General features: G+C 43.0%; 1 pseudogene across 1 annotated transcript in view; it reads right to left on the bottom strand.

Annotated features, from left to right (window-relative positions):
* The window catches only part of LOC147084952 (Fc receptor-like protein 3), a 29589-nt pseudogene extending 7510 nt beyond the window's left edge, over positions 1–22079 (bottom strand). The window contains exons 1-8 of the transcript XR_015075830.1: positions 21962–22079; positions 20695–20948; positions 16780–17095; positions 15217–15449; positions 14225–14512; positions 7585–7887; positions 4062–6774; positions 3017–3072 (exon numbers count right to left, since the gene is read on the bottom strand). The product of XR_015075830.1 is annotated as an Fc receptor-like protein 3 (transcript). The remainder of the gene's footprint in view (positions 1–3016; positions 3073–4061; positions 6775–7584; positions 7888–14224; positions 14513–15216; positions 15450–16779; positions 17096–20694; positions 20949–21961) is intronic.
* Between the last annotated feature and the right edge of the window lie 584 nt (positions 22080–22663).

The following is a 22663-nucleotide window of genomic DNA, read 5'->3' as shown; positions in this document are numbered from 1 at the left end:
CTGCTTCCCCTTTATGCACCCTACTCTTTACATCCTCAAAGAACTCAAGTAAATTTGTCAAACACGATTTCCCTTCCATAAAACTATGTTGACTCTGATTGATGGCATTATAATTTTATAAATGTCCTGCTATTACTTCCTTAATAATGGATTCCAGCATTTTCCCAATGACAGATGTTAGGCTAACTGGCCTAAAGTTTCCTGCTTTCTGTCTCCATCCTTTCTTGAATAGTGGCGTTAAATTTGAAGTTTTCCAAGTCGCTGGGAGCTCTCCAGAATCCAGGGAATTTTGGTAGATTAAAACCAACGCATCCAGTATCACTGCAGCCACTTCTTTTAAAACGCTTGAATGTAAGCCATCAGGTCCAGGGCAATTGTCAGACTTTAGTCTCATTAGTTTGCCTCGTATTTTTTCTCCAATGATAGTCATTGTTTTAGAAAACATAGTACATGCAACATTAGTAGCAGGATTAGGCCATTCGTTCCTTCGAGCCTGCTCTGCCATTCAATATGATCATGGCTGATCCTCTATTTCAATATCATATTTCCGCTCTCTCCCCATACCCCTTGATGCCGTTTGTGTCTAGAAATCTGTCTATCTAGTTCTTAAATATAATCAGTGACTTGGCCTCCACAGCCTTCTGTGGTAGAGTATTCCATAGGTTCACCACACTCTGAGTGAAGAAATGTCCCCTCATCTCAGTCCTAAATGTCCTGCTCCGTATCCTGAGAATGTGTTCACTCGTTCTAGACCTCCCCCCCCCCCCCAGCCAGGGGAAACATTCTCCCTGCATCCAGTCTGTCTAGCCCTGTCAGGATTTGATGCGTTTCAATGCGATGCCCTCTCATTCTCTTAATCTCTCGTGAATGTAGCCTAGTCGGCCCAATCTCTCCTCATACGACAGTCATGCTGTCCGAGGAATCAGTCTGATGAACCTTCGCTGCACTCCCGCTATGGCAAGTATATCCATTCTTAGGTAAGGAGACCAAAACTGCACACAGTACTCCCAAGGTCGCACTAAGGCCCTTTCTCACTGGAATAAATCTTTGCTGAGTGTTATGAAAAACCTCCTTAAATATCTGTCACTGTTAATTCACCATCTTACTCTGTAATCTGTTTTCCCAGTCTACTTTAGCCAACTCTGTCTTCATTCCTTTGTAATTGCCTTTATTTAAGTTTAAGACACTAGTTTCAGACCCAACTTTCTCACCCTCGAACTGAAGTAGAAATTCATCATGCTATGATCACTCTTCACCAGAGGATCCTTTACCATGAGATCATTAATTATTCCTGCCTCATTACATATTACCAGATCTTAAATCGCATTCTCCCTGGTTGGCCCCACAACGTATTATTGTAACAAACCATCCTGAATACATTCTATTAACTCGTCCTCAAGGCTAACCTTCTCATTTAGATTTGTTCAATCTATATGAAGATTAAAATCGCCCGTGATTATCGCAGTAACTTTCTTACAAGCCCCTATTGTTTCTTGGTTTATACTCCCTCCTACAGTATAGCTACTGTTAGGAGGCCAAAAATTGCTCTCACTAGTGACTTATTTCCCTTACTATTTCTTATCTCCGTTCAAACTAATTCTACAACTTGATTTTCTGAGCCAATATCATTTCTCACCATTGCACTTTTCTCATCCTTTATTAAAAGAGCTACCACAACTCCTTTTGCTTTCTGCCTAATCTTCCGATATGTCCAATACCCCTGAATATTCAGTTCCCAGCCTTGGTCACCTTGCAATCCCGTCTCTGTAATGGCTATCAGATCATACCAATTTATTTCTATTTGTGCCGGCAACTCATCTATCTTGTTACGAATGCTATGTGCATTCAGATAAAGAGCTTTTATTTATTTTTGTACCACTGTTACCTACTCTGAATCTATCTGCAGGTGCACGTTTATGTTTGTATTCTCTGTCTCCTCTTGTCACTCTCTGGTTATCTTGAACCCTATCACTACCCTGCACTATTGCCTTCTCCTTTCTCTTTGACTTTCTAAATTTCCCTTCACCTGAAACATCCCCCCACTGTTTAGTAAACAGTCCATGTGCCTCATTCCCACTATAGCAAGCAGAGGAATATCCCAACATTATCTAGAACTGTAATTATAATCTCCCTTTTCCGACAGCTGCGAACAATTGAAAGAATTTACCACAATCTCGTGACATTCTGATCGTGAACTCCGACTACACTAAATGGGCAGCAGTTCCGGTATCATCTACATATAAACATAAAGGAGAAAACAAGACAATAAGGAGGCTTCATTAAGAGGGATTAATATATAGACGACAGAGAGACGATAGATATATATGGAGATATAGGGAGGAAGACATGTAGAGATAGATAGAAAGATACATAGATATTTGGAAGATAGATATAAAGATAGATAGATACATAAATAGATGGCTACATGGATACATATTTAGAGAGGTAGATTGATTGATTCCTTGATATAAATTAATTGAAAGCGATAATGAATTTAGACAACCATACTAGTATCCATAATATGAATATGGTGCATGTGATTAGAACATTTAATTTCCATCAATCTAATAAGGATGATATATAACCATTAATTGCATAGCTTTGATTTAAATGTCCAAGAATGGATTATGTTTTCCAAATGTACACGTTTATTGCCTTCATCTGTATCGATCGACTTATATTAAGCATTTGTTATCGTCGTTGCAGTTTATGGTTCATTTATAGTCTGGCCAATTACGATGTTCCACACAGTAGTTATCTAAAAAACAGAACTGGGGAGTTTATGTGCAGGTTCTGAGGATACTACGCCCAAGAGATGGAACTTACAAAGTGCCTATAGTGATTTTTTCATTTACAAATACTGGTATTGTGGTGCCAGTCCTATAATGCATTAATCGATTCAGACCCTTCTTAGGTAACTTCTCACAGTCTCAAGACAGTCGCTACCCTCACAGTAGCTATCAAGATCTATGAGATATACAAATCCCTCCAGCCAAGTAACACACCGAATCCTTACCTTCCATGGGCTCCGTGCCTTTAATACACTGTATGTTACCTGATCAGAACTAGAAACTGTAGAGAGAAAAATAAGAAACTGTGCTCAATTACATGGTTAATCAAGGAAGCATTTAGGTACCAGACCCATCCTACAATAATGATTGGACATTTACTGCTGTGTTTACTGGTTTTAAAATCAAGCAATTAATTAACCTGACCAAACACAAGCTGAGCCACAGTCCCTTGAGCAAAGTCATGAAGTGGTTTGGTCCCAAGAAATGGGGCAGTGCTGAGTCGCTTGCTTGTAAACAGGGTGATGGTGAGCAGCACATTCTCTCATTCTCTCCAGTCCCAGAACCAGGATATCGGTCTGAGGACCAGTTCCAGCATCCTTTGCTTGGAAAGTTGATTTTTAATGGTGGGGAGGAGACAGTTCCCCAAATCAATTTAGTATTCAAGATATTGTTCATTATGTCTGATTATCAGATTCCGAGATTAACACTTTGGACTAGCACCCAGATGTCCTCCGACCAATCCCGGCCGATTGAGAACCACTAATTTCAGAAAAAGAAAAATGAGAAGTAGAGGAAATAATGAACACAAAATGAATAGGGAATAAGGGCAAGCTTTTTGTCTTGGCGTCGGAGCAGTTAGCTTCACCTGCAAAGAGTACAGACAGCTCAGACTGCTGGGGCAAAAGACACATCCTTTACGGAGCCCACCAGCTTTTCTTTCCATTAATATGGCTCAATAGAACCGTGCCAACCGCCCCAAACTATTTCCCTTCGTATGCTCCATCTACGCGATGATTAATTTCCAGGCAGTAAATGTAAATCTAACACGAGGGTATGCTGAATGCTTGCAGATGAAGAATTCCAATTCCCACGGGCGATTTCCTCCATGTCCCCTCGCAACGTCGGTGGAATATTGCCGCAAGGCATGCAGAAACGGTCGTTTCTCTGAATTTACCGAAATTCCGTTGAAGTTACGGTGGGGTTGCCGGGAGCACAAATGCTACCGTGCACAATCTAATATATTTCTCACATTTGTCATTTCACGCTTACCAGTGTCTCGGGCTGATCCAACAACTGCATACGTGAAATTGCTCGCAGATGATACATCACTCGGGGTTCGAGATCTATTTTACTTTGGCACCCTGTACACGATAATGTTCTCAGATATTAAGGATTCATGCATCAACAACTCAAAGTTCACTTTTTAACGAAATGTTACAGAATCACAGAAACATTCAGCAGTAGCTATCCAGAACCTAGAACTCCTTGAAGGAGCAATCGTCCTTTGTCCTATACTCCTGGCTTGTGTCCGCTGCCATGTAAGGTCCTCATCCACAAAGATCAGTCCATATCACTGCTAAAGATATTTATGGAAATAGCTTCCACCAAATTTTCTGGTAAACTGTTCTAGATCCCGACAACTCTCTGAATGAAAAATAATTCTCAACATCTCCTCTCAAGATCTTTTTACAATGATGTTGAATCTAAGACATCTAGTTATTGACCAAGAGGGAATACTGTTTCGCTCTCTCCTCTATTAAAACCTCTCATCGTCTTGAAAATCTCTATTGGCTCACCTCTCAACCTTGTCTGTTCAAGCCCTTATTATCCAATCACTCCTCTTCCCTGGTAATATCCTGCAAACATCCTCTGTGTCCTTTCTTTGTCTCTTACATGTTTCCCGAAGCGTGGTTTTATTCGTATTTGGGATGTGGGCGTCGCTGGCAAGGCCAGAATTTATTGCCCATCCCAAATTGCCCTTCTTGAACCGCTGCAGTCCATGTGGTGAAGGTACTCCCACAGTGCTGTTAGGGAGGGAGTTACAGGATTTTGACCCAGCGACGATGAAGGATTGGCGATATATTTCTAAGTCAGGATGGTGTTTGACTTGGAGGGGAACTTGGAGGTGGTTGTGTTCCGATAAGCATGCTGCCCAAGTCCTTCTAGATGGAAGATTTCGTGGGTTTTGTAGGTGCTGCCGAAGAAACCTTGGCGAGTTGCTGCCCGGAATTGTCCAGCTGAGGCCTAACCACTCATTCATAAAGTTCTAGCATGTTCTCTTTGCTTTTATATGCTAAGCCACTATTTAAAAAAAACAAGTGAACCATATGCTGTTTTCAGCACTTTATCAACTTGTCCTGCCATCTTTAAGGTTTTGTGTATACGCACACCAAGTTATCTCTGCTCATCTACACTTTTCAAAATCGTGTCCTTTATTGTATATTGTCTTTCCAGATTAGTTCTCCAAAAGTACATCACGTCACATTTCTCCGGGTTGAACTCCATCTGCCATGCTTCTGCCAATTTAACCATTCCTGTCTATGTCACCGCGAAGGCTACAACTATCCTCATCACGATCTACTGCCTGGCCAAATTACGTATCATCTGCAAATTTACAATGTTGCTCCCTACACCTTTGTCTTGCTCGGTCATTTAAGTTGCCAAGTGTAATGGACCCAAAATGACTGTTGGGAAATACCACTGCAAAACCACCTCCCAGTCTAAGAAACATCCATCCACCAGCACACTCTGCTTCCAATCACCGAGCCCATTCTGTATCCATACCGCCACTTTCCCTTAATCCCATGGGTTTACATATTTTTTAACAAGCCCCGGAGGACTGCCTTCCGAAAGTCTATAAATACAACATCTACTACACTATCTTGATGAAAAGTCTCTGTTATCTCATCAAAGTATTCAGTCAAGGTAGTCACACATGATTTCCTTTAACAAATCCATGATGGATCTCCTTGATTAACCAAAGTCTTTCCAAAATAAAAGTTTTTTTTCCCACTAATAATGGTTTCCAATACCTATGTTCGGCTGACTGACCTGTTGATAAACTAAAAAGCAAGAACAAAAAATGGGAATATTTAGCTCTTAAACACTGTAACCGTCTCCATCGGAGCTATATCAGAGACTATGGGGTGTAATTCCATTTGTACGTGGCGGCATAACTGGTGGTAGCGCACCTAACGCCTCTCTATGTCCAGTCTGATATTCAGTTCCATTCAGGGGTTTATAATTTGCACCCGTGCCAAAGAGCTTTCAGTTTAATCATGGATATAGCTACGACTGACTAATATAAAGATTTTGCAGACTTACCCCTGCTGCTGTGAAACACTTGAGGAATTGTCTGGATAAAATAGGAAGAGACATATTTAAGCAAGTTGTGCAATAAATATGGCACTCTTACTGCCTAGAGATGGTTTGGGTTTCTTTAAGTAATCGCCAAACAGTAAACATTTTCATTGATAATAATTTAAATCTGTTATAAACGTGCATTTATATCAATAATTATATAAAACAGTGCACGAATGCACAAAGAACGTCCAGAAAACTTTACGATAACCCCAATCATTACTAATCATCTATCAGATTTCACATTCTCTTCCTAAGCACGTGCAAGTTATTATTCTCCCCCTCACACAGATTTATTCCTTTTGAGAATGGTAGAAGTGGAAACATATCCTCAACCCAGTAAGCTGAGTTCATGATCCAAAGTCATCCGTGTAAATACCTCTTTGCTCTCCCGCCCACACTGTGCATTTCCCTCTCAAATCAGCCTGTTACTTTTCGAATGCTGCATCTAAATATGGAGGGTAACGAATCCCGTCCCGTGACTGTCGAGCCAATCACCTGCCCATAAGACACTGCTCACCTTGTTTCTTCTTCCGAAGTTTGAAGAAAACCAGTGCAGTCAGGGCAGCGATCAGAAAAAGTGGAAGAACTGTTGCTGTGATCGCGGTTGTGTGACTTTGTGCTGGAATCAAACAAACTTATTTCACGAATAGCATGAAACCGTTCCAAGCATTACAAATTCAACCTGGCACCATACGTAGAATTAAAATTGTTTTTAAAATCTGCACTGAATGGATTCCCTTTCTAACCACCTCAGTCCCACGACCCTGGAACACTGATCCATTGACATGTCAGCTCCAGGTTAGATTATTACAAAGCCTTCCTTTCTGAGCTCCTAACGCCGCCGTCCACAAACTACAACTAAACCAGACGTCCCTGTCCCGCACCAATTCCTACTCGCCATTTTTCCCATCTAGCTTCCTGTCCTCGAATGTAACAACATTAAACACCTGGTCCTCGTGTTCACTATATTTCTTACACATCTGCTCCAGTTTTATCTCCATCCTTACAGCCCTCAGTCAATTGATTTGTCGCCTATTGGGCTCACGCGCTTCCTTTGTCACACCATTAGTGAAATACTTTTGCTCTACTCTCCTAAACCACCTCTATTATAGCCTGCTTCAAACATCCTCTCAGGAACCATATTTGCCGCCAGGTTTTTGCTCACTCCTCCCAACCTTCCCCTCTCTGTCACTTTGTATCCACATGGATTTCAAGTTCTAAAGCGCCGTTGTGAAATTCTGCTAGTTTATTTCAGAACGACTTTCACTTAGTTAAGTTCAATTACTTAATTCGAAACTTTACTTATAAATTTTCACCTGAGGTGCGATGTGTCCTTTATGATATATAAATCATGCGAATTCAATATACTGTTTATTTTGCCGAAAGAAAAGTAATTAATAAAATCAGATCAAACACAATGTTCTGTTACCTTGTACCGTGACACTGATATAATTGCTGGTTGTGTTAAATATTCCTTCATAGGTCCCGCTGTTGGTCGCTACACAATGAAATCGACCTCCATGGCCTGTCTGGAATGAACTGATAATGAGTTCACTCCCGTTCGTACTTAAGTGATAAGATTCGCTCTTATTTTCTAACTGTTGGTTGTTCAGGTGCCAGCAGAAAAGCGGTGCAGTGCCTCTCTTCACCAAGCACTGGAGAACGAGATGGTCCCCAGCTGGAATCTCAGTTTTGTTGGTAGTGGATGTGAGAGAAGCACCAGCTACAGGAACTAGAGAAAAGCAAATAAGTTTAACGATGTAGAGAATTAATTCTGCAAGTTACAATTCAAAATTGAAACTGTGGTGTATGTGCCTTCAAGAGCCCCTGTGTACTGTAATGCCGGTAGTGGCCACTCGGGCAATATAAGCCTGTATAGTGTCTTGTATCTTTTAGTTTACCTCCAGACTTTGTTCAGTAAAAAGCTGTTAAACCAACTCCTGCATTCCGTGTCTCCATTAACACACGGACACAACAGTGGCGACGAATTGGAAACGGACTTACCTGCAATTCGGCAGCACTTCAAGGATATCGATTCCTCAGGCGAAAGTCGAAGAAAAACAAGAAAGAAAAAAAAACTGTGGTTTCACCAGCTAGCCGAGCTGGTGGCAGGTACTGCAATAATCCTTCCTGGGCGGCGGGCTGGGGCTCCATCGGCTGGCTCTGCAGTGGGACCGAGCAGCGAAGGCGGAGGTAAACAGAGACAGAGGGTGGAGCATACGGGAGACGGCCGGCGCTGCAAAGCAGGTCGGCGTTCGGACCAAGCAGAGGGAGGGAAAAGTCCCAGAGAGTCCGGCGGGAACGAGTCTCCACCTATTAAAAAAAAATACCTGTGTAAATAAAAACCGCGGAGAACAGAGTTGTCAGCAGCGGCAGCAAAGCGCGGGAGGTGCCATTTTTTTCTGCGGGGAAGAAAGGAAAGCGCGGGAGGCGCCATTTTTTTTCAGGATGCCTAAGACTGGCAATATTACTGATTTCGATGGCGATATAGAGGATTGGACCACATATGTGGAGAGAGTGGTGGTATATTTCACAGCGAATAAAATAGAGTATGATAAAAAGGCATCGGTACTTCTAAATCTAATGGGTGCAAGGACATACAGGCTGTTAGAAAACTTAATCACTCCAGCCAAACCGATGGACAAGAATTTTAAGGAGATTGTTGATACCCTACACTGCCAATTCGGGGCAGGACTGGCAGGTTCTCTACGAGACAAATTCGTCTGCGGTCTCCTAAGTAAAGGAACACGAAAAAGGCTACTTTCTGAGAAAGATTTGACACTGGACAAGGCTTTCAGTGTAGCTGTATCATGCGAAGCAGCAGCAAGAGGAGCTGCAGAGATACAGCAAAAGCCACAAGACTGCGGCACCCATGAAATGACACGGGGTTGAGAGAGATGTTATCGCTGCGGCAGATCCACCCATTACCAGAGGGACTGCTGGTTCAAGGACAATGCATGCAGGCAATGCGGAAAGATGGGACACATTACACATGTATGCCGATCTGGAAACAAAAAAACCATTGACAGAAAAAAAATCAATAAGGAAAAGTACAGAAAGGTACAAATGATGACGGACAGTAGCTCCAAAGACCAGAAGAGCGATAACGACTCCGGAAACAAGAGACTAAGCTCTCTCAAATTACATAATGTAATTGCCAAAGAAGATTACCAGACCATTTGGGTTACCCTCACGATAGCGGGGTCCCCAGTTAAAATGGAGATAGATAAAGGATCAGCTCTGACCATCATAAGTCTACGGGATTACGAGCGGCTATTTCAGCATATAACTTTGAAAGGCATATCCATTATCTTGAAGACATATACAGGCCAGAAAGTATACCCCAGAGGGAAAATAAGGGTGCCTGTTGTATACAACGGCAAGGAAATACAGAAGTTGTATTTATATGTTCTGCAAGATGGTGGTCCAGCGCTGTTGGGACGAGAATGGATCAGCAAGATACGTTTAGACTGGCACTCCATTCAGGCACTGACGGTGGCCAGTGAGAAAAAAAATTATGATGACGTCAAACCTGAATGATTAAAAGATATCTTGGCCAACGCCAAACAAGTGTTTCAACAGGAACTAGGAACCTTGAAAGGCGTCACTGCCTCAATAAAAGTGGAAGATGCGGCAATTCCCAAGTTTTTTAAGGCAAGGCCGGCGCCATACGCAATTCGTCCAGCAGTCGAGGCAGAGCTGGAGAATTTGGAAAAGGCAGACGTGTTATCCAAGATAGATTGGATCGAGTGGGCAACACCCATCGTCCCGGTCATGAAGAAAATGTTGAATAATGATAAACCTGAAGAACAGAGAAAAATTCGCATCTGTGGGGACTTCAAGGTGACTGTAAACCCGGTCCTTCACACGGTACAGTATCCTCTTCCGAGGATAGAAGATATTTTCGCCTCACTATCCGGAGGGAAACGTTTCACCAAAATTGACTTGGCTCAGGCATATCTACAGATGGAGGTTGAGGAGGCTTCTAAAAATATCTCACGATAAACACACACAAAGGCCTGTACTAGTAAAATCGACTGGTTTTCGGAGTAGCATCAGCTCCAGCTATCTGGCAAAGGGCTATGGAGCAAGTCCTGCAAGGGATTCCGGGGACTCAATGCTACATAGACGACATCCTTGTAACAGGAGAAAACGACAACGAGCACCTTGCCAATTTGGAGCAGGTGCTCACGAGTCTGAGAGAATGGGGCCTACGAGCAAATCACCCCAAGTGCGAATTTTTCCAGAAACAAATATCATATTGTGGCCACATAATTAGTCACCTGAAAAAATTGAAGCGCTCATAAAAGCCCCAGCACCTGAAAATGTCTCACAATTAAGGTCGTTCCTGGGATTGATAAATTACTATCATAAATTTTTACCGAACTTGTCAACTGTTCTTCACCCTCTTAACGAACTGCTACAAACGGGAATAATTTGGAAATGGAGCGAAGACTGTAAACGTGCCTTCCATAAATGTAAAGGCTTGATCACGTCCAAGGAAGTTTTGGCTCATTACAACCCATCACTGCCAATCAGACTGGCGTGCGATGCATCCCCTTACGGCGTAGGAGCGGTATTAGCGCAGAGATTCCCTGATGGCTCGGAGCGGCCGATAGCTTTTGCGTCACGCTCATTGAACTGAGCTGAGCGTAACTATGCCCACATCGACAGGGAAGCACTCAGCCTGGTATGGGGCGTTAAGAAATTCAACCATTACCTACACGGACAAAAATTGACCTTGTTGACTGACCATCAACCCCTCGTCTCCATATTCAACCCTAAAAAGGGCATTCCCATTATGACAGCGCAAAGGCTACAGAGGTGGCCCCTTTTCCTAGGGGCACACCAATATGACATAGAATACAAAGGATCAAAACAGCATGGAAATGCTGACGGATTATCGCGTCTACCGTTGCCAACAGTAGAAGAGGCACCTACAGTGGACCCAGTGGAAATGTTCCACTCAACCATAGTGGAATGTCTACCAGTAACAAATTCTACCATTGAAAAGGAAATGAGAAATGACCCAACTCTCTCACGAGTCTACGATTTAACGGTGAACCACTGTTGCCAGCATTCTCGCAAAGGAGAGAACAGCTGTCAGTGTGCTGAGGAACCTTGATGTGTGGATCCAGAGTGGTGATTCCACCCAAACTCCAGGATAAAGTGCTAAAGGAGCTTCCCGAGGGGCATCTGGGTGGAGTGAAAATGAAGAACCTAGCCAGAGCGTTTGTATGGTGGCCAGGTATCGATGGAGACATCGAAGAAATGACCAAGGGCTGTCTAGGATGCCAGAAGGTCCAAAACGCCCCACCACAAGCCCCTCTACATCCATGGGAGTGGCCCTCATCTCCATGGCAAAGGGGACACATCGACTTTGCTGGTCCATTTATGGACTCAATGTTCTTAATCGCAGTTGATGCACACTCCAAGTGGCCGGAGTAAATAAAGATGTCCTCCACCACCACGGAAAATACCATCACAGTATTAAGGACCATATTTGCCAGGAATGGGCTGCCTGAACAGATTTATTCTGATAATGGACCACAATTTGTGTCCGAAGATTTCAGGAAGTACTTAAAAAACAATGGGGCTAAGCACTACACGTCCGCCCCATACCATCCCGCCATCAATGGATTGGCTAAAAGGTTTGTCCAGACCTTCAAGAAGGCCATAAAGGTAATGAAGAAATTAATCTACAGCATAAGGTAGATAACTTCTTGTTTGCATACAGGAATGCAACACATGTGGTTACAAACCAAACTCCCGCCATGATGTTTTTCAATAGAAGACTAAGATGCCGGCTGGATTTGATCAAGCCAAACATCCAAAGGGACATAGAGAACCGCCAATTTCAAGGCATGAATGAAAGGCCAACTAGAACCTTCCAGATAGGTCAACAGGATTTGGCCCGGGACTACTGTACCGAGAAATGGCAGCCTGGAACTATTTGCACACGACTAGGACTGCTGATGTATACCGTGGACATTGGAGAAAGCATAATAAGGCGCCATGCTGACCAGATCATAGAGTCATCCGAAAAGGGACAACCTACACCACCACTCTATACGCCTAATGATGAAGCAGAGATACCCATAGTATCTACCTCCGATCCGGTAATACTGGAACCAGATGAATCCGACACTGGTATTGAAGCTGAATCGACCTTGCTAGAAGAACCTAATATACCACCGAAAGCTACTACACCACCGAGGCGTTATCCGTACCGAGTCAGGAAGCCTCCAGAGAGACTGACTTATAATTGATTAACTGCAGCAAATGTGTAGATTATCGTTCTTGTACACATGTTAATAACAATTACTTAAAATGTTATGTACTGGTTGTCTAAAATGGGAGGAATTGTGGTGTATGTGCCTTTAAGAGCCCCTGTGTACTATAATGCCGGTAGTGGCCACTCGGGCTATATAAGCCTGTATAGTGTCTGGTATCGTTTTGTTCACCTCCAGACTTTGTTCAGTAAACACCTGTTAAACCAACTCCTGCATTCCGTGTCTCCATTAACACACGGACACAACAGATACCTATTTTGAGTACTAACTAAGATTAAATCAGATAAATAAACCAGACTGGTTCAAGAATTGCTGATCAGCTACAAATGCATTGGCGAAAACATTTAGTTCAGAATTGTCCTTGTGCTGTACCATCAGTGAAAACGAATATTAGTTCTAACTAAAGTTTCTGCACATTCTCCAAATAGTAACTGGTTACAATGAGCCAACAGTACAACTTGCACTAAGTTTCATACGGAACATCTCGGGGATTATTTGTAATTTTACAAGATGGTGTGAATTGCAGGATGTGGAATTATCCACCAGTCATACACCACACCCGGTTTCCCTTCTCACTGAATATAATGGAACGAAATATAGGACGGGGGTTATAATGGGCGAACAATTCGATATGAACCACGTTTCTCCTTCACCTAAAGTTGCATTGTCCCCATTCAGAGCGATGCCTAATTCGGGCTTTAAGCCTGAGTGCTCCAATGCTGCCAATATTTCAATAATCTAGGGATAGAACCTATTTTGCCCAATTGATCTTGAAATATATTAGCAACACGAGCAGGTCAGAGTAAGGTAATCTGCAGCACGTGACTCACCTCTTGAGTCCCCAAAGACTTTCCACCATCTGCAAGGCACAAGTAAGGAGTGTGATGGAATACTCTCCACTTTTCTGGTGAGTGCAGCACCAACAACACTCAAGAAGCTCAACACCATCCAGGACAATGCATCCCCATTGAGTGACACATCATCCACCTCCTAAAACATTCCTTCTCCCAATCACAAACGTACCGTGGCAGCAGTGTGGACCATCTACAAGATGCACTGCAGCAACTCGCCAAGGCTTCTTCAGCAGCACCTCCCAAACCCGTGACCTCTCCCACCTAGAAGGTCAAGGGCCGCAGCGGCATGGAAACACCATCACCTCCAAATTCCCCTCCAAATCACACACCATCCTGACTTAGAAGTATATCGCCGATCCTTCATCGTCGCCACATCAATATCCTGGAACTCCCTCCCTCACAGCACTGTGGGAGTACCTTCACCCCACGGACTGCAGCGGTTCAAGAAGGCCACTCAGCACTACCTTCTCAATGGTAATTAGGGATGTGCCATAATTGCTGGCCTTGCCAGCGGCGCCCACATCCCATAAACGAATACAAATATATTAGCAACAACTGTCGAGAACTGGTGGTCTAAAACATACAGCCCAGAAATTACTACCTACTGTATTATGTTTTGGGACGTTAAATTATCCGTATTACTTCCCTCAATTTGTCAATTAAACAGACTGATCGGCCTTTTTAACCCTATAAATAACTGTTGCAGTTTATAGACCAATACTTGATGCGATCAGATGACAATCTTGTTCTTTTTTGGTATTCACCTGTTTAATGTAAATGGCGCAGTGCCTCATTTCACACAGGGGAATGTCAAAGTAGATGTTCCACCATCCAAGCTGACGGCACAAGCAGTGATTCCCAGGCTGATCTGACTTTGCGTCACTTGTTTCGTTCTGCCTCTGAGGTACTTATAATAACTCACCTATCACTGAAACCGCAACGACATCGCTGTGTAGAGGATGTCCTGTCGCTTCGTTTGAAACAGCACAACTATAATCGCCTTGAGTGCTTTGGTTGACTTCACCGATTTGGTAAGTAATTGTGGTTCGGCTGGACTCCTCTCGGAAGAGTTCTTTATTCGGGTCTATGTAGAAAATGAAGGTAATTGGGGTAGAACCGTTGGACACTGTGCAGGTTAACGACGCTCTGTCTCCTTCTATTAAATCTTTACCAGGGCTGATTGCCAGTTCCGGTTTGGCCAGTGGGATTCCTGCAAATATAACCATTTGTTAATTACATTGCTTTTGTAGAATTTGTATTCTTACTTTCAAGTGAAATAGGGTTCTAATCATAATAAACAGCCTCGTCATGTAGGTTACCACACCAATATTGGGCGCCCGTCTCCCTCTCCTACTTTAGAAGTAGTTGGACTTAATAGAGGAAAGCCTGATCCTGGAATTACAATGAGTCCTACTGCAATCCACTTATGGCCACCCTCCTATTTCTGGCCTGGTCCTTATTCCTAGTGACTCTGCTAGTGAAAAGAAATAACTCTGCACTATTCCAGTACCATAAACACTACCGTACCTAACTGCAATGATATCTAACTCCACCGCTCCTCCTGGGTAAATCATTATATATTCCAGCTGTCAGATACGCATAAAATGTACTCCTAAGCGCTACCCTCTCGCGTTTAGTGATAATTATAATTTACTGATCCCTCCTTCCTGTCTTCGCAATCAGAGAGAATAGCTTTTCCTAATCGCCCTATCTCCCAATTGGCATGTAAAAAACACTAATGAAATAACACTTAGCCATCGCTAACTCGGCACTGTCAGTCCCTGTAGCTCAAGTCTATCCTGGTGAATAACGTTTTTCTTCCCTGGCGTCATCTGTTGAATCAGCGCTACTGGTTTTCTATGATTTTAATGTTCTCTTTTAAAGTGATAAACAATTATCGTAAATTTTACTCACGTTTGACTGAAACTGAAACCGGAGTGCTGCGTTTCATCACATCATTGTTACAAGTGGTTGCTTCACACAGGTAAATCCCCGAATCATCCGGCCGAGATATCTCCTTGATGTAATAGCTGTGGTCTGCCGCTGAAGTGATCGAAATATTTTAACCAAACAGGCGAGATTTAACTGTTGGCCCTCAAATAATTGAGCTCCAGACTGAGCCTTCAATGTGGGTATGGAGAAAACCTCTATAAAATAGAATGATATATGGATTTTCCGGGTTCCACATCCATCACAGACTTAACAATTTATGTGTTTGGACAACACACGTTAATGATTAGATCAATGAAACGCCGACAGCGGCTCAGAGAAAGGGGCTTTCAATAATCCTTGATTACGCTCTGCTATGGGAATATGCAGTTCGGGACACCGACAAAGCTATCACCTGAGATCTGAACATCCTGCCGTGGCTTGATTTGAGAACTAGTTAACCCTTCCATTGAAATGAATGGAAGAAACATCCTGCGGGTCCTGTGAGATTATCCCCCAACACCCCACTCCCACAACCCCACCATTTGATCTCTGCTCTCCGCCCAGGCGATGCTTTACTCTCCAGTCATAAACACTGAAATATGCTTGGTCATTGTTGCAGCACTTGCAAATTTTAGGACATTCATGTTAAACGCTCAGCTAGTGACAATACAATATTTCTGAAATCCACTGTCAACACAGGATTGATAACTCCCAGCTTGTGTTCAGATTGCCTGCTCCATTGAAAATGCGAAGCTAGAGTTATGATTTACCGGATCTGAAGGAATGGAAATGAATTTCCGGGCATCAGAGGCACAGACTTTAGTGACCTCGGGCGTTTTGCCTCCAACTCTACTGAAATTGGAGGGGGTGAAAATTCAAGTTTTTCTGGGGTACAAATCCGGTGGTAGCAGATTGGTCACCCTTCTTAAAAACAGGCCAATTTCAATTCCATTTTCTGCCGATCCACATTAGCGCTCTCAATGTTAAACTTTACCCCCGAGATTTCAACTATAAAAGATTTCCGGGACTAGTAAGTGGTAAGGCATTGTCCGATTCATCACCCTGTTGTGCCTGACCAGCTTCTGATCGCTGCTGCATCTTCCAGACAGAAAGAGCAAGGTCACTTTACTTTGGGGCCACGGGTAAAAACGCACGGTATCGAATCTTGCACCAATTCCACACTACGCATGATTTTCCTGTCCATTGAAGATCAATGGAGGCAAAAACGGGCGGGACATATAATGGGAGGTAAATTCAATATCGACCAATTCCACACTATTGCAGGAAGCTACTATTACCCACTGGGAGTGGGCACTGGTCCTCAAACGTTGCAGCTTTTACAATTTCGGTTTTCGGCAAATGTATGGATAGTCTAAGAACCAGATGGCGCTATGATTTAAACAGGTTGCATTCAAAATTGATTTGTTACGTGATAAACATGTGGATAAATCCTTTACCAGACTGGATCCCTCTCGTATGTTTATTTAACTATAATCCCCTGAAGAATTCTTTCAATCAACAATAATTACAGCTGGCTGTCCTTACCTTTAACCTCAATGGAAACCTCATCACTCTTCTTTTTCACATAGCGGTAGAAAACATTTGCTTCACACAGGTAACTCCCCGAGTCCTTCAAAGAAGCTGTCTCTGTGAGCTTAAAGTTGTTGTATGTATTCAATATCAGAGCTTCGCCATTTTTGTAAAATGAGTATTGAAGGCCATTTGTGTACGGCATTGTTTCAATCATACAGATGAATATTAACTGGTGTCCCTCAAATATTTCAACAGCAGGGTAAGTCCTCAGTTTAGGTTTGGAGAAGTGTTCTGTGAAAACAGAATCTGGATTGACAGGTAACAGTTCCTATCACTGAGATAAACAAACAGCAGAGATTATTAATAGGAGCAAGGCAATACCGAGAATCGCCACTAGGGGCGTCTACAATTAATGGTAACCAGCAGCTGTATTGTGGAACACTAGAGCAGGAAGCAGTACTATATTTTTATGGAATTCCTCTCGCTGCTTTGTTTGCGGAGAACTTAATATGCTTAATATATTGTGCTGAAACAGGAATTCCAAACAGGACAAGACGTATGTTTCAGTTGGAATCCTCCCATAGATCTTTTCTCTTTTAGACATTATCTGCCGTGTCTCAGCATCTACTATGACTATGGTGAACTCCTCAAATGTTCGCAGCTACATCGCTGTGTTCCCAACCAGCCCCCAGCTCAGCTGTCACCATCGGAAATTACAAAGACTCTGGATTCTCACGGCCAGGGCGATGGATCGGTGATGATATAACACACCCGCTACGATGACAAGGACATCGTTTATTTGGAATCTGTGACTAAGCTCACGCCAAACACGTAAGTTAAAATAACAAAACACAGTGGAGAGGAGCACACTGCTTATTCTATCCTTCCACGAATTCCATCAGCGGACCCACCACTGAAGCTCCAGGGTCTCACGAGGACCTGCTGGTATTTTACGTCAAATCCTCATCGTGGTTATTAAGGACAGAGGCAGCATCAAATTTCGGTTTCGTGGGAGAAAATTGCCCGTCAGCCTCTAGATGTGACATGGTGGTAATGGGGGAAGGCGCCAAATTCTGCCCAAAGGTTGGGTGGGAGGAGAAAGAAACCTGCTGGAGCTGGCACGGGAGGAGACCCACCCTGGGTTATATATTGGCTAAAGTAGCATGTTGATATATAAACATCATGGCCCAGTAATTTGGGTCCCAACGCGTGAGTACGGACGGGGTAGTCACGTGTAGGCCGGCTGGAAGTGCCGGTTTTCAGCATGCACAGCGCATGCGCGGAAAACCGGCATTTCCTTTCCTCTGAACCAAGGGGTTCAGAGGTCGAACGCATGCGTGCAGGAGTGTGCGCGAGCGCGCTGAAATTCCTTTTTTTAAGCTTTGCCCGTGCGTGAAGGCCTTCGGTTTTTACGTGTGAAAAAAGCAGACATAAGGACTTAGTTTTAAAAGGTAAGTAGTCTATTGAAGTTAGGAAAATTTTTCCACATGTTTATTATTTTTAAAGAATTTATAGTAAGGTAAGTGTATTTTTAGACCCGATTTGTTAAAAAATTGTTTTTTTCAAAAAATTGAATAATTGTTTAAAATAGTTTTTTTACAGTTATTAATAGTTCATTTAATTAGTGGGATTTTTTAAAACTTTTATTTGAAGTTTAAGTACTGTTTTGAGTGCCCGGAGTTTTCATGAGTTTGACATTTCTTACTATCAAACTCATGAATGAACTTTTGCAACCTCCGATTGGTTGCCCAGTGCTCACGTGATCCCAGCCGGCTCATCAAACTAACGACGCCGCTGGATCACGCAAGCACAGCGCGCCGGGAGCTGAACCGGGCCACTGACAGGAAATCCATGCAGGGCCAGGCTTCAACTGTCGGCGCGCTTTGTAAGTGTAGGTCGGGGTCTTGCACCCGCGGGAAGCACCCGACACCAATTTCTGGGCCCATATGACCTAACGTGAACAAATTATTCCAGAATCACAGAACTATGTATAATTTTGTACAGATTCAGAACTTATCGGACCTGTAATATTTATAAATATTAAAGAGGGATAACACCAATTGAAATATTGCATACGTACCGTGAACGTGAACGTGAACACTTCGAGAAATCTTATTGTCAATAGTACAATGGTATGATCTGCTGTCTTTTGAAATATTCACTCTAATGCTATGCTGAGCTTTCCAATTATACAACTTCATTGAGTGGATCCTTCTATTGCCTTTGTAAAAGCCAACATCTCTATTGATCCAATAATATTTTCTGTACCGACAATTCAGATTCAGAACATCTCCTTCCAAAACCGAAGGTGGGTCGACCTGGAAGGTCACATCGCCATCTAATGGTGGGAGCAGAATTTCGTAGTTTAGTTTAACAAATGATTAAATCAAACTGAGAACTGCTTCGAAAACAGCCCGAATACATTGGACACGTTATATAATCCTAATCCCAAATCCAATCCAGGTTGGGGCAAATACAGAGCAGAAAGGATTCAGTGGACAGTTTGTGTTGAATTTACTGATGGTTCCAATTGTGGTTTGTTGATATTGCTCTCCTCCTGCAGCACTTCCCCACCATTTGGCCCAGCTACTCTTAGGTTGGAACATTGAAAATAATCTATGTTGGGTACGGCGGTTAAGAAACTCATAAGCAGAAAAGGGAATAGAAAATCCGGCACAAAGGATCACGTATTGCTCACTGAACCCGCCGTATATGTATACTTTTGATTTCTAAAGAAGGAAATTACGCCGGATTTTTTGAGGAGCATTCCATCCACAGCACCAGATACTGAAAAAAGTGCATCCAGCTCATTTTGCATTCTGAATCGGCCAGTGGGCACAAGGTGCCTTGGTGCGTTGTGAACTTAAGGTAAAGAGTGCCCCAAATATTCCAGGCCTCAGCTGTAAGCCTGAACCAGCTACAATCTTCCATCCATTAGCATCAAATCCGCCTATGTTGGGATGGTCTTACGTTGGTTTGCATACACATCAGTAGGACCGAGATCACTGCCAGGAGACTCATGTTAGCTTTGAAATGGGGCTTTCTGGTTGCAGTCACAAATTAGCAGTTCAAAATCTTCCAATATCTACGATCGACAGGCAGGAGTTTGGGGTGTGAGAATTTAATTCAAATAACTACCTACCTTGCTACCACTTTAGGATGCCCTTGGATCCTCACAAAGACTTTGGTTGGCAGATTAAGCGGACGAAAGCTCCACCACCAGTGTCCTTCAAGAGCCCTCCTCTCTTGGGGTCCGCCATTGTAAATGAATAGGAAACTTTTGTGGAAGACCAGAAACATCCCTCCAGACTCATAGTACATTGTACACGGTATTTACAGCAGAGAGCCAGGCCATTCGGCCCAATAGGTCCATGCAGGTGCTTATCTTCCACACGTGTCTCTTCCCACCCTTCATCATCTACCTCATCAAGATATCCTTCAATTCCTTTCTCGCTCATGTAATTATCTAGCTTCACCTTAAATGCAGTTCCCTCAACTACTCCCTGTGGGAGCGAGTTCCACATTCTAACCACACTCTTATTACTAACCCATATGCAGGCCTAATGATATGAGCACGGGGATGCCCATGCAATCGCCCAGCAGCGTGAGAGCACGGAAATGAAACGCAGATGAACTCCAACGGCATTTCCCGATAGTTCTCAGGAGCAACCGAGAAGGAGACCTCCCCTCCTACGGATTCATGGGGCCCTTACAGTTAACGGAGTGTGTGATTTTCCCCACATGCGACCCAGAAGATTGCCTGAAATGCCCAGCTTGGAATGTTTTCCCAGTAATTGCAAATATTTACCAATTTCAGCAAAAATTGTCCAGCCAAAAAATGTTCTTCGAATCGTTTTCCATCTTTCAGCAAATTAAGAAGCAGCAAGTTTCGGAAGGAAACAGCAAAGCCAGCGACCAACCTGTTACGGTGACGTTTATTTCCTGCGAGACCCACTTCCTGTAGCCTATTTTGCATTCACACCGATACGATGCCTCATCTGTAATTTCTGCTTTAGCTATGATGTACTGAGATTGAGAACTTCCATATATTATCTCTTCTTTCTGATACCACAGGAAGTATCCTCTCCCTTTCTGGTCAGACACCAAACAATTCAGGATAATTCTTTCACCTGAAAGCGTGGCTCTTGGTTTTACTTCAAGAGTTAAAATCATATCAGAAGCTGAAAATATGTAAGAAAAACTAAGTAAGTACAAATTGGAATATGTTAAACTACAGGTATGACATCCTATAGTATATTTCCATTAAAGTGCATCAATAGTAATCACTTCAGTAAAGAACAACAGACCTATAACCCGAAAAGCCGTAGTGACAAATGCGGCATTAGAAAGTCACGTGTCCCTTCTTATGTTCAGCTGATGCCCCATATGTTGTCCTTCAAACGTTCATCAAATAACTTTTACTTCGAAACCCGATTCTACAAATTTGCAACAAACTCGGCCCTCTCTCAAGGAACGGCTCGTATTTGTTCATTGGGTGTGGTGAGACTAAAGGAGCTGGGATTGTTCTATTTCGAGCAGAGCTGGTTGAAGGGAGGTGCGCCAGGATGGTATCAGGGAAGAGGGACTTCAGTTTTGTTGACTCGCTGCACGCTTCATCCCAGTGACCACTTGGCAATTTTGCTCAAGTAAGTAATATATTTGATACACTGTCTTACCATATACTGAGAGGCCTCTTTAAAACCGTAAATTTTCGGGACAAGAGTCTGAGCTGACTACGGCTCAAAGTTCACCGACCGACGGTGGTCACTTCCAGCGGTTTGACTCTGCAGCCAATAATCAACAATGGGCGTGGCCCACTCACTCGCTCTGCGACAACAAGGCGTTGGTTCGAACCCCACACCAAAGACTCCCTGTGCCATTATTAGAAGGAAACGGAGACTTTTTGACGAGACATTATACTGAGGCCCTGTATCCCTTCTTAGGTGGGCGTTAAAGATGCCAGAAAAATAATTGGAAGAACAATCGCTCAACCAGCATTATTACACTGAAGTTTGTGGGAGCTTTGCTCTGCCGGAATTAGCTGTCACTTATCTCACGTTACATCAGTGACTATAATTGAAAAGTACTTAATTGTCTGTGATGCGCTTTCGGAGGTCGGGAAAGATGCTATATAAATGCAGATTTTTCCATCTTTTTGCTATTTTCTATGATTTTAAGTGTCATAGTTACCTACCGATCGTGACAACTTCCAGAGCCTCACTCCTCTCCCATTTGTTTGACCACAGTTCACACTGGTAAGAGCCTCCACTGCTGCTGTCTGCAAGCGATTCATAAAACTCACTGAGGTTCATGTAAAGGTATATTATTTTTGAACCAATTAGCGTAAGTAGCTTTGCCACTGTATCGACACCGCAGCTTAAATTCCTCTCCTTCCTTTACCACACCACTGCTGGGATAACTAACCAGCACTTCCGGCCCAGAAGCTGCAGAAAGACAATAAATGGAATTTATGATTAGAAATATTGAAACTTCTAATCTATGCACTATCTACTGTAGTCAATACAGTGGGTATTTCTACTCAGTGTCACAACCAGGCGCTGCCAATCAGGAGTCTATTGATCGACATTTCTATTTAAGAAGCGACATTAACTTGCTGAAATCGGGTGGTAACGGCCTTTTCATGGGATCGGTAGATTAACCATTCCTTTAACGCTGACATTCTGCCCCCTACCATTTTCAGTAGGACCAATGGTTGCGCGGCACAATCGCCTCCCTCTATCAGGCGGTAGGCAGTTTAAATCTAACAATTAACTTAAATCTTAACAGTGTCTCCTTATTTACAATATCAAAACCATTCATGATTTTGAACACATCTATCAAATCACACCGTAATCCTCTGTGCTCAAAGGAGAACAGCCCACGTTTCTCCATGCAA

Source organism: Somniosus microcephalus, unplaced genomic scaffold, assembly GCF_052327205.1.
Source record: "Somniosus microcephalus isolate GS21.2 unplaced genomic scaffold, FLI_Smic_1.0 unresolved_chr9, whole genome shotgun sequence".
In the NCBI taxonomy this organism is placed as follows: Eukaryota; Metazoa; Chordata; class Chondrichthyes; order Squaliformes; family Somniosidae; genus Somniosus; species Somniosus microcephalus.
The sequence above is the reverse complement of the archived record's forward strand: the minus strand, read 5'-3'. Positions and strand labels throughout refer to the sequence as shown.